Source organism: Gossypium arboreum, chromosome 2, assembly GCF_025698485.1.
Source record: "Gossypium arboreum isolate Shixiya-1 chromosome 2, ASM2569848v2, whole genome shotgun sequence".
NCBI classification, from domain to species: Eukaryota; Viridiplantae; Streptophyta; class Magnoliopsida; order Malvales; family Malvaceae; genus Gossypium; species Gossypium arboreum.
Genome location: NC_069071.1, coordinates 110,099,257 through 110,110,883, shown reverse-complemented (window position 1 = coordinate 110,110,883; position 11,627 = coordinate 110,099,257). Strand labels below are relative to the sequence as shown.

Here is an 11,627-nt window from a genome sequence, read left to right as displayed (position 1 = left end):
AATTTAAAGCATAGGTTGAAAACCAAACCGAAAGTAAACTGAAGAAGGTCAAGTTTGATAATAAAATCGAGTACATCTCAGATAAATTCAAAAGCTACTATGAAGAAGATGGAATCCATCATAGCTTACTAACATTTACACTCCGCAGTAAAATGGAGTGTGCAAGAGGAAAAACATGACAATAATGGACATGGTGAGGTATTTGTTATTTAAAAGCAAGTTGCCAAAGGAAATTTGGGCTAATGCAGTGAACAATATCAATTTATTTGCTGAACAGGCTGCCAACCAAGGCTATAAAAGAGAAGACTCCATTCGAAGCATGGTTTGGGAATAAACACTCTATTTATCACTTAAAAGTTTCTGGTTGCATTTATTTTGCTCATCTGCCACAGGAGAAAAAAAGCAAGTTAGAGAGGAGGTTACAGCCAAGTATTTTTCTTGGGTATAGTAGCAATAAGAAGGGTTATAGAATTTATAATCTTTCCTCCAAGAAAATTTCAGCGAGAAGAGATGTGTTCGATGAAGGTAAAACATGGAATTGGGATGATACTGAAGCTAAAATAGTTAAGCGAAGGGAGTACGTACAAGGTTCGCAAAATTTTGATGATAGAAGTGAGTTGAGAGCGTAATTTGGTGATGATCGAATTGAAGCAGACTTTGACGACACTCCAATAAGGGGCACACGATTGATTGATGAGATCTATCAACAAGCCAACACAACACTACTTGAACCTATGAGCTTTGAAGAAGCTAAAACCATTAAGGCTAGAAAGAAGCCATGCGAGAGGAGTTGATCATGATTCACAAAAACCGGACTTGGGAGCTCGTTGACAAACCATCACACAAAAAGGTTATTAGTGTCAAGTGGGTGTTCAAAACCAACCTCAATGTTGATGGTTTTCTTAATAGGTTGAAGGCGAAGTTGGTTATGAAAGGTTTCTGTCAGCAATAGGGCATTGATTCCAAGGAGACTTTTGCACTAGTAGTAAGGCTGGACACAATTAGATTAATATTGGCTTTGACAGCACAGATGGGTTGGAAAATTTATCAATTGGATGTTAAATCAACTTTTCTGAATGGCTACTTGCAAGAAGAAATTTATGTGGAGCAACCTCCTAAGTTTGTAGTTAGAAGAAAAGAAGAGAAGGTATATAAGCTTAAGAAAGCCTTATACAGATTGAAACAGGCTCCACGAGCTTCGTATGCAATGATAGATAAGCACTTTGCGAACTTGGGATTTGAAAAAAGCCCTAGCGAGCCTACCCTATATGTGAAGAAGATTGGCTAAGTCATTTCGCTAATTATTTCATTATATGTTGGCAATCTACTTGTGATTAGGAGCAACAATGATTTAGTAAAGGAATTTAAGCAATCAATGAAGAACATGTTCGAAATATTAGACCTTGGGGAAATGAGATATTTCCTTGGGATGGAAGTGCGACAAGTTCAGGAAGGAATTTTCATAAGTCAACAGAGCTTCGCGTTGAAAATTTTAAAAAGGTTTTACATAGAGAAATGTAAACAAATTAGCACGTTCGTTGCACTTTGGGAAAAACTCAGCAGTAGTAAAGGTTTTTAAAAGGTTGATGAGAAGAACTATCGAAGTCTCATAGGTTATTTATTGTACTTAACAACGACCCAACCTGATATTATGTTCGTTGTTGGCTTGTTGTCAAGATTTATGCACTGATGCGATACTTCTTATCTCAAAGATACGAAGAGGGTGTTGAGATACGTCAAAGGAACAACTGATTGTGGTGTTCAGTTCGCAAAGGCATACACGTTGAAGCTTGTTATGTACATTGATAGTGATTGGGTTGGATTAGTAGATGATATGTGAAGTACTTCGGATATTTCTTTTCTCTTGGATCCGGGGTACTCTCTTGGAGTTTGAAGAAGCAATCGATAGTTTCTTAATCCACCGATGAGGCAAAGCATGTAGTTGTGGCAGTAGTAGTCAACTAAGCAATTTGGTTGAGAAAACTTTTGTTTGACTTGAATCTTGTGCAAGTTGAAGCAACTCAAATTTTATAAAGAATCCAGTCTTCCATGAAAAGACAAAGTATTTCAAGATCAAGTACTATTTTGTGAGAGAAGTCAAACATAGCAGAAGGAGTAACCATGGTTCATTGTAGTACTGGAACTCAACTCGCAGACATTCTGACCAAACCACTTGGAAAGACGAGATTTGAGAAGCTGAGAAATAAAAGTGGTGTTTCCAGCAGGAAAGCCAAAGAGGAGTGTTGAGAGATGACCATTCATGCATTATGCACATTTGGCGAACCCTCTAAGATTAGCGAACTCACAGTAAGTGGCAAGCTCATCACTTTGACGAACTAGAATTAAAATACGAACTGGGGTCGCAAGAAAAATGCGAATCGAGGTCGCGAAAAGATGCAAGCTGTCTGAAGTTGCGAAGCATCTGGATTTGATGAGCTTGCGTACAAGTTATGTTTTCATATTTTTAGGGGATTTAGTATTTATTAGCATAGTGTATTTGATATTTATTAGTATAAAATCTTGTTATTTCTTTTCATAATTAAGAGTTTTTTCTTGTTCTAAGTAATCTTGTTTCATTGTTCAAACATAGTGTGAAATATATAAAACTTTAGTAGACAATTTTATTGCTAAATTTCTTGTTTCTTCTCTGCAATTCTTTCTTTCTTAATGTCGAAATTCCAACCATTGGTTTAGATTAAATTTTTAGTACTATAGTTTAAATATTCAAATATGGTTTCACTTACTAATTCAAACTTTTTTCTTTCTTTATTTGCTATGAATTATTCAATATGGATCATAAAAAGCTTTTAGCAACAAGTTCAAACAAGTTATGAACCTAAAATGTTTCTATTTGGATCTACCAGATATGCTACATGCAACTAAGGTAAAATGACTTAGAAAAGCATTGATCACCCGAGGTTCATTTAAAAATGACATGATGTCTGCTGTAACCATTATCATAGGCTTTTGATTTTGTTGACATTTCTTAATTTTTGTATTATTATGGTCTTCTTTTTTTTTTTTTTTTAGAATAGTAGAAATTAAGAGATGTTTCTTCCCACAAACTTTTAGTACTTTTCGCAGATATTGGAATATCCATTGTGAAGCGTGGAATCAAAGAATAAATCGAAGCATAATAAAACATTAGTGGGATAGATGGCATAACTAGGTGAATTGGTGGTTAAGCTCATGCTAGGTGTCAAAGCCAAAAGCTTGACAAATTTCCCAATCTAAGCTTGTGAGAACAAGCAAGTGAAGGCGGAAAAGAGAGATGAGCATTTTGGCTATCACTTAGCTAGCGTAAGATTAATTTTGGAAGGTAAGAAAACTTGTCCATCCCGTGAGATTCACTATTTTTTTTCTAATTTTATATTTACAGTTTATTATTATCTCTTTTAATAATATCATTTTCAAAATTTGAACGTACTTTTTTTTTGAAAGCACAATGTATTTTATTAAGGATATATAATCGATTGATTCGATTATTTAATATCAACTGAATAAGTAAACTAAGGCTATGTTTAATAGTGCTTTTTAGAAGCACTTTTAATATGAAGAACACTTTTCAAGTAAAAGGATTGCTAAATAAATAACTTTTGAAGGAAATTTTTGGTTTTTCAAAAGCACTTTTCCCCAAGTGGAGAAGTTAAAACTTTTTAACTTTTCTCTCCTAAAAACATTTTTAATAAATTCTTTTATGATCCAATTTTGTTCAAACAAAATTATTTATGGGAAAAGATTGTATGAAACAGAGACGCCACATCATCCTATATTCTTTACCAATTATTTAATATCTTTTCAGCATCTTTTTTATGTTATTGACACATTTTGATAACTTTTTTAACTTAAACCCTGAACACTAGACATTAAACCCTACACCCTGGACCTTGGACTATGGACCTAACACCCTGGACCCATCCAAGTCCATACTCTAAGGTTCAAAATTTAAGGTTCAAATTCTTAAGTAAAAAATTTAAGATTTTGGGTCCAATATCCAAAGTTCGATATCAAGGGTTCAAGTTATAAATATTATCAAAATAATGTATCAATGATATAAAAAATAATGTTAAAATAACGTTAAATAATTAATAAAGATACAAGATAATCTATGTCTATATTTCGTAGAATCATTTCCCATTATTTAGATAACCCTTGATTTGCTTCTGGCCGGCTACTTGCGGAAACAACCAAAAGCCTTTTCTAAGGGAAAGAAAGGTTCATCTAATAGAAATATAAAGCCAAAAGAAAGAATGATTGGAAGAAGAAGACAAAAAAAAAGTCCTTACATATAAAAATAACTAGATAATTTTGAACTTGTTATCCTTGGGAGACGACCATTGACCTAGCCATGGCAAATCAACACCCAAAATTCAATTACATGACGAATACAAACTTTAAACCAATTAGTGGAAGTCTAGCATCCTACCACTTATAAAATCATAAGTCTACAAAAATGTCCTTACATATAAAAAAAACAAAATACTTTTGAACTTGTCATCCAAGGGAGACGGCCACTGACCTAGTCATGGCAAACCAACACCCAAAATTCAATTACATGACAAATACAAACTTTAAACCAATTAATGGAAGTCTAACATCCTACCACTTATAAAATCAAAAGTCTACGTGTTAATTGATTAACCAAGGATAAAAAATGGCTGATTTTCAAGGCTACATCTTAGTTTTCTTCCTTTGGCTACTGTCTTTCATTTTGTTCAGAACCATATTCACCAAGAACCGGACCACCACACGTCTTCCACCTAGTCCAATAGCCTTACCAATCATCGGACACCTCCACCTCCTTGCACCCATACCTCACCAAGCCCTTCACAAGCTTTCAACTAAACATGGACCCTTAATACATATCCGTCTCGGTTCTGTCCCATGTGTCGTGGCTTCCTCCCCGGAAATAGCCAAGCAGTTCCTCAAAACCCACGAATCATCTTTCTCAAACCGACCGATAACCGCCGTTGTTGACTACCTTACATATGCCTCAGCTGATTTCTCCTTTGCTCCTTACGGAGCGTACTGGAAATTCATGAAGAAAATCTGCATGTCGGAGCTGTTAAGTGGTCGAATGTTGGATCAGTTTCTTCCGGTTCGACGTGAAGAATTAATCCGGTTTTTGCAGTTCATGCTGAAAACAGCTAATGCTAGTGAAAAAGTAGATGTTGGAGGTGAGGTTGTAAGGTTGACCAATAATATTGTGTCGAGAATGATAATGAGTGATACATGTTGTAATAATGAAGATGAAGCTGAAGAGGTAAGGAAGTTGGTGGAAGCTATAGCTAAGCTGTCGGGACAGTTTAATTTATCGGATTTTATCTGGTTTTGTAAGAATTTGGATTTGCAAGGAATGAACAAGAAGCTGAAACAAGTACGTGATAAGTTTGATTCAATGATGGATAGAATAATAAAGGAACATGAAGAAGCAAGGAAGACAAACAAGGATGATAATACAGTAAAAGATTTACTTGATGTTTTACTTGATATTTCACAAGATGAAAGCTCGGAGATGAGACTAACTAGAGAAAACATTAAGGCATTCATCCTGGTAAGTGGTAACCTTCTTTTATCATCTACTTTTATAATATTTGAATTATATAATCTTTAGGTTAACTACACCCAAAGTCAATGGAATGTTAGTAAATTTTGGTTATTTAGTGATTTGTTCTATAATTTTTATCTAATTAACTAGTTCATTAAGTTTTAATTGAAATCTAGGTGACGAGCTTCAGTGATGATTCGACAATCAATATATAATGAAATAGTACTCATCAAAAAGTAAAAGAATATACCTAAGATCTAAGTTATTTTAACGATCAAAATTAAAAATTGAAGAAGAAAAAGTTATTTTGGGTTTTAGTTCTCAAATTCGTGACATTTAAAGTCAAAAAATTAAGCCATAGAAAATGAGAAGAAAAAGAGCTTTCAATTAATGTCAACAAAGCCATAAATGTCAAGTGACAATGAGAAAAGGCTAGGGTTTAAAACAAGCTGTTGTTGTTACTTCACCAAAAACTTCTTAAAAAAACCTAAATCAATGTAATTTAGGTTAAAGCTAATTCATTAAAGGATAAAAAAATATAATAAAAACTTTCGAGTATAATGATTATTTTATAATTTTACGAAGAAATTGAGTCGAATTAACTTAATATTTATTGAGTGACACCTATATGGTTTTTAGGACCTATTTGTAGTGGGATGACACAAGTCTTTGTTACAATAGAATGGGCATTATCAGAGCTTATTAATCATCCAAGCATAATGGAAAAGGCAAGACAAGAGATTGATATTGTTGTAGGGAAAGACAAAATAGTACAAGAATCAGATATCACCAACCTCCCTTACCTTCAAGCTGTTATAAAGGAAACATTAAGGCTTCATCCAGCTGGTCCTATTATTGTAAGGGAATCAAGTGAGGATTGTAATATTGAAGGTTACGAAATTCCGGCAAAGACACGACTGTTCATTAATGTATGGGCGATTGGTAGGGACCAGAATCACTGGGAGAACCCACTTGAATTCCGACCAGAGAGGTTTGTGAATGGGAGAAGTAGTCAAATAGATGTAAGGGGACAACATTTTCATTTGTTGCCATTTGGGAGTGGGAGAAGATCATGCCCTGGAACTTCAATGGCATTGCAAGTTGTTCAAACGAGTCTTGCTGTTATGATTCAATGCTTTGATTGGAAGGTTGGTGGAAGTGTTGATATGGAAGAAGGACCTGGACTTACACTTCCACGAGCCCATCCCCTTATTTGTGCCCCTATCCTTAGGCTAAATCCATTTCCATCCTGTTGATCTGAAATTGTTAGGTGGTGCTTTTCTGGCACAAACACAGTAATACAAAACTGTAATGTATGTGGCTTTTCGATATACAGATTGGGTTTAATTTTTATTAACTATAAAACAAATATGAAATATATGTTTAACATAATAAACCCTTCAACTTATACAAAAATATTAGGGCTTAAAATCTTTAAAACATATCAATTTCTGTGTTAAGGACTTTTCTGTAAAAAATAATGTAATTTAACACACTTGAACCCATATCCTCCCATATTGACAACAATACCAATGCTAATTAAATTAAGACTCAATCAGCAAAAGCAATGCAACTTTTAATTAAAAGCTTCCATGATATTTTTACCTCTTTTATAACCAATGATAAGGCAATTTGTAGCCAAATGTTGTTCTATCATTGGTCAACGTAGCCTTCTTCAAATTGTGCTGCAAAGGAGTCAACCCTTTATAGGGCATTCGGTTTGGACCTTGAGATTTTAAAAGACTCGGTTGAGTCAACTTTTAATCAAGAGATCGATGTTGGGTGTAAACCTATCTATGGGCTGGGTTGGGAGTCCTCTCAAAAAGTAAGAGGGAATATGAGCTTGGGCAAAAAAGTAATGCTTGTTTAGAAAATGAGCCGGGATTTGGGTAAAGCGTTTTTTACTTGAGCCCAGCCCAACCCGAATATGAAAAAAAAATTGTTTTTTTATTTATTTTATTATTTTCTTGCTATTTTCTTGTTGTTTCTTTCACTATTTTGCTACAATTTCACAATTATGTTGCTATATTTTGTTGTTATTATTTGGATATTGTATAACTTTGTTTTATTGTTAATTTTGTTATTGTTTTCACATTTACTCTTTTAAGTTACATTTATCTTAGTATTATTTAAGTATACATATTTTTTAATTTGTTAGGAAACATTTATTTTAATGTTTTTAATATTTTTGATGTATTATATTTTTAAAAAAATTATATAAAAATAATATGGCCAGGCTCGAGTTTTAGTATTTTTATTCAAGTCAGCATTGGACAAAATTTTAGGCCCTTGGCCCGAGCCTAAGTTTTTTAGGCCCGACCCATAGACACCTCTAATTAGGTGATTATTAATGTAATTTATTCAATGATAATATTTTCGTATAAGTCCCTAACCTAATTTCATATAAACTTTAGTAAACTTATAATGTCAAGGTTGAGATAAACAATTCACCTACATACACTAAAAACAAAATTGTATGTTAGTGATTTTCATCCAAATAAATAAAAATAATCATTTTTAAAAGTAGCTTAAGATATATCAAGGAATAAAAATAAAAAATAAAAAAATTAATAACAGTTGGGTCCTTGTATTAAGATAATTGATTACAATATGATCATCAACATCTAATCCTCAATCAACTTTTAAATTTTTTAATTAAATTATTTTATTCAAAATTATTTACTAAGAAAATGATAAATAAACATAATTACAACCTTATGCACTGTGCCTCTACAATTATGGGGAAGATAGTGGGGACCCTCACCCACTTACCACCAAATACTACACAGACATGAAAGTGAGACAATAAAACAGCAAATCGACAATGACGACGTGGCGAATAGATGTTCAATGACGTGGCACGTAGGATCCAATCCTTAATACCACCCACAAATCAGCTTTTCTAAATGACTACTTGCAGGAAAAAAATCTATATGGAGCAACCTCCTGGGTTTGCAGTTAGAGGAAAAGAAGAAAAGGTATATAAGCTTAAGAAAGCCTTATACAGATTGAAATAGGCTCCACAAGCTTGGTATGTGAGGATAGATAAGCACTTTGCGAGCTTGGGATTTGAAAAGAACACTAGCGAGCCTACCCTGTATGTGAAGAAGACTAGCAAAGTCACTTTGCTAATTGTTTCATTTTATGTTGATGATCTGCTTGTGATTGGGAGCAGCAATGATTTTGTAAAGGAATTTAAGCAACAAATGGAGAAAATGTTCAAAATGTCAAACCTTAGGGAAATGAGATATTTCCTTGGATGGAAGTATGACAAATTCAGGAAGAAATTTTCATAAGTCAACAAAGCTTCGCACTGAAGATTTTAAAAAGGTTCTGCATGGAAAAATGTAAATCAATCAGCACACTCGTTGCACTTTAGGAAAAACTTAGCAGTAGTGAAGGTTTTCAGAAGGTTGATGAAAAGAACTATCGAAGTCTCATGGGTTGTTTATTGTACTCAACAGCGACTCGACCTAATATTATGTTCACAGTTGGCTTGTTATCAAGATTTTTGCATTGCTGCGATTCTTCTCATTTCAAAGCTGCGAAGAGGGTGCTAAGATGCGTCAAAGGAATAGTCGATTTTAGTGTTTGGTTCGCAAAGGCGAACACATTGAAGCTTGTTGGGTACACTGACAATAATTGGGCTGGATCAATAGATAATATGCAAATTACCTTCGAATATTTCTTTTCACTTGGATCTAGGGTACTCTCCTAGCATTCGAAGAAGCAACTGATAGTTGCTCAATCTGCAGCTGAGGCAGAGTATGTAGCTGTGGCAATAGCAATCAACCAAGCAATTCGGTTGAGAAAATTTTTATTTGACTTGAATCTTGTACAGGTAGAAGCAACTCAAATTTTATACGACAATCAGTCCACCATAGCAATTGCGAAGAATCCAGTCTTCCATGGAAAGACAAAGCATTTCAAGATCAAGTACTATTTTGTAAGAGAAGTTGAACAGAGCAAAGAAGTGACTCTGGTTCGTTGTAGTACTGAAACTCAACTCACAGACATTCTGACCAAACCACTTGGAAAGACAATGTTTGAGAAGCTAAGAAATAAAATTGGTGTTCGCAACATGAAGGCCAAGGAGGAGTGTTGCGAGATGATCATTCATGCAGCATGCACATTTGGTGAACCCTTCAATATTGGTGATCCCTCTAACATTGGCGAACCCACAGTAAGTGGCAAGCTACCTCAAATGAATAGTAAGTGGCAAGTTCATTACTTTAACGAACTAAAATTAAAATGCGAACTGGGGTCACAAGAAAATTGAGAACTGGGGTTGCGAAAAATATACAAGTTATCTGAAGCTAAACTATGAAGCTTCGAAGCATCTGGATTTGAAAAACTTGCGTGCAAGTTATGTTTTTATATTTTTAGGAGATTTAGTATTTATTAGCATAGTATATTTTATATTTATTAGTATAAAATCTTTATTATTTCTGTCCATAATTAAGAATTCTTTCTTGTTATAAATTCCATTGTTTCATTGTTCAAACATAGTGTAAAATATATAAAACTTTATTGGACAATTTTGTTGTTAAATTTCTTATTTCTTCTCTGCAATTTTTTCTTTCTTAATGTCGAAATTCTAACAATTGGCATAGATAAAATTCTTAGTCTTTCTTTCTTAATTTGCTATGTATATGAATAATGGGTCATAAAAGGATTTCACTTGTTTCTTTATCTCCCAGCATCAAGTTCAAACAAGTTATGAACCTGAAATATTTCTTTTTGGATCCAAAAGAGATGTTACATACAACTAAAGTAAAATCACTTAGAAAAGCATTGATCACCAGAGTTCATTTAAAAATGACATGATATCTGCTGTAACCATCATCATAGGCTTTTGATTTTGTTGAAAGTTCTTAATTTTTGTATTATTATGGTCTTCTTTTTTTAGAATAGTAGAAGCTAAGAGATGTTTCTTCCCACAAACTTTTAGTACTTTTTCGCAGACATTCAAATATCCATTGCAAAGCATGGAATCACACCAGTAAAGAAGAAATCAAAGCATAATAAAACATTAGCGGGATATGTGGCATAACTAGGTGAATTGGTGGTTAAACTCATGCCAGGTGTCAAAGCCAAAAGCTTGACAAATTTCCCACTCTAAGCTTGTGAGAACCAACAAGTGAAGGCGGAAAAGAGAGATGAGCATTTAAGTTTATTGTTGTGGTTTTTAATAATGTCATTTTTTAAATTTCAACCTACATTCTCGCATAATATATTTTATTAAGGATACACAATTGATAGATTTGATTATTTAATATCAATAATCGAATAAATCGACTAAAGCTATGTTTAGTTGTTCTTTTTAGAAGCACTCTTGACATGAAAAATACTTTTGAAGCAAAAGGATTGTTAAACAAGCAACTTTCGAAGGAAATTTTTAGTTTTTCAAAACTACCATTTTTTAAATGAAGAAGTTAAAATTTTTAGCTTTTCTCTCTCAAAATTACTTTTAACAACTTAATTATGTTTTCATACCTCCAACACATGATACTTTCACTTCTCTATTAATTGCTTAAAAATATTTAAAATTTATTTTTCATATATTAAAATATTAACAAAAATTATAATAAATTATTTTCTATATTCTTATTAAAATATCATAATATTAACTAATTTAAACATTATTATTTGTCAAATGCACTTTTTGACAGTAATACTAAACACTTAAATTTTAAACCAAACTTTTCAAAAATATTTCTCAAAATCACTTTTCCAAAGCACTTCTCAAAAGCACTTCTTAAAAGCAATGCTAAACTAGCCCTAACTGTCTAACATCGAATAAATCAAACCAGATTTATTATCATAGCTGAATAAAAATATTTTAGTTTGGTTTATTAGTTTTTGTTATTTTTATAACTTATTTATATAAAATAGCAAGTTGCTATTATAAAATATTTAAAATTAATATTTTTATTTTAATGAATTTATCAAAATTAAATATGTTTATGATCGATAAATTCTTTGATAATTGATGTATAATTTTAGAAAAAAAAAACATTTAACTCCAGTTAATTTTTGATCCAATTAATTGGTCCAATTTTGTTCAAACAAATTATTT

At 32.7% G+C, this 11,627-nt stretch overlaps 1 pseudogene; it reads left to right on the top strand.

The window, feature by feature from the left end:
* The first annotated feature begins 4,502 nt into the window (after positions 1-4,502).
* Positions 4,503-6,879, top strand: LOC108466078 (cytochrome P450 93A3-like; annotated as a pseudogene).
* Positions 6,880-11,627: the final 4,748 nt, after the last annotated feature.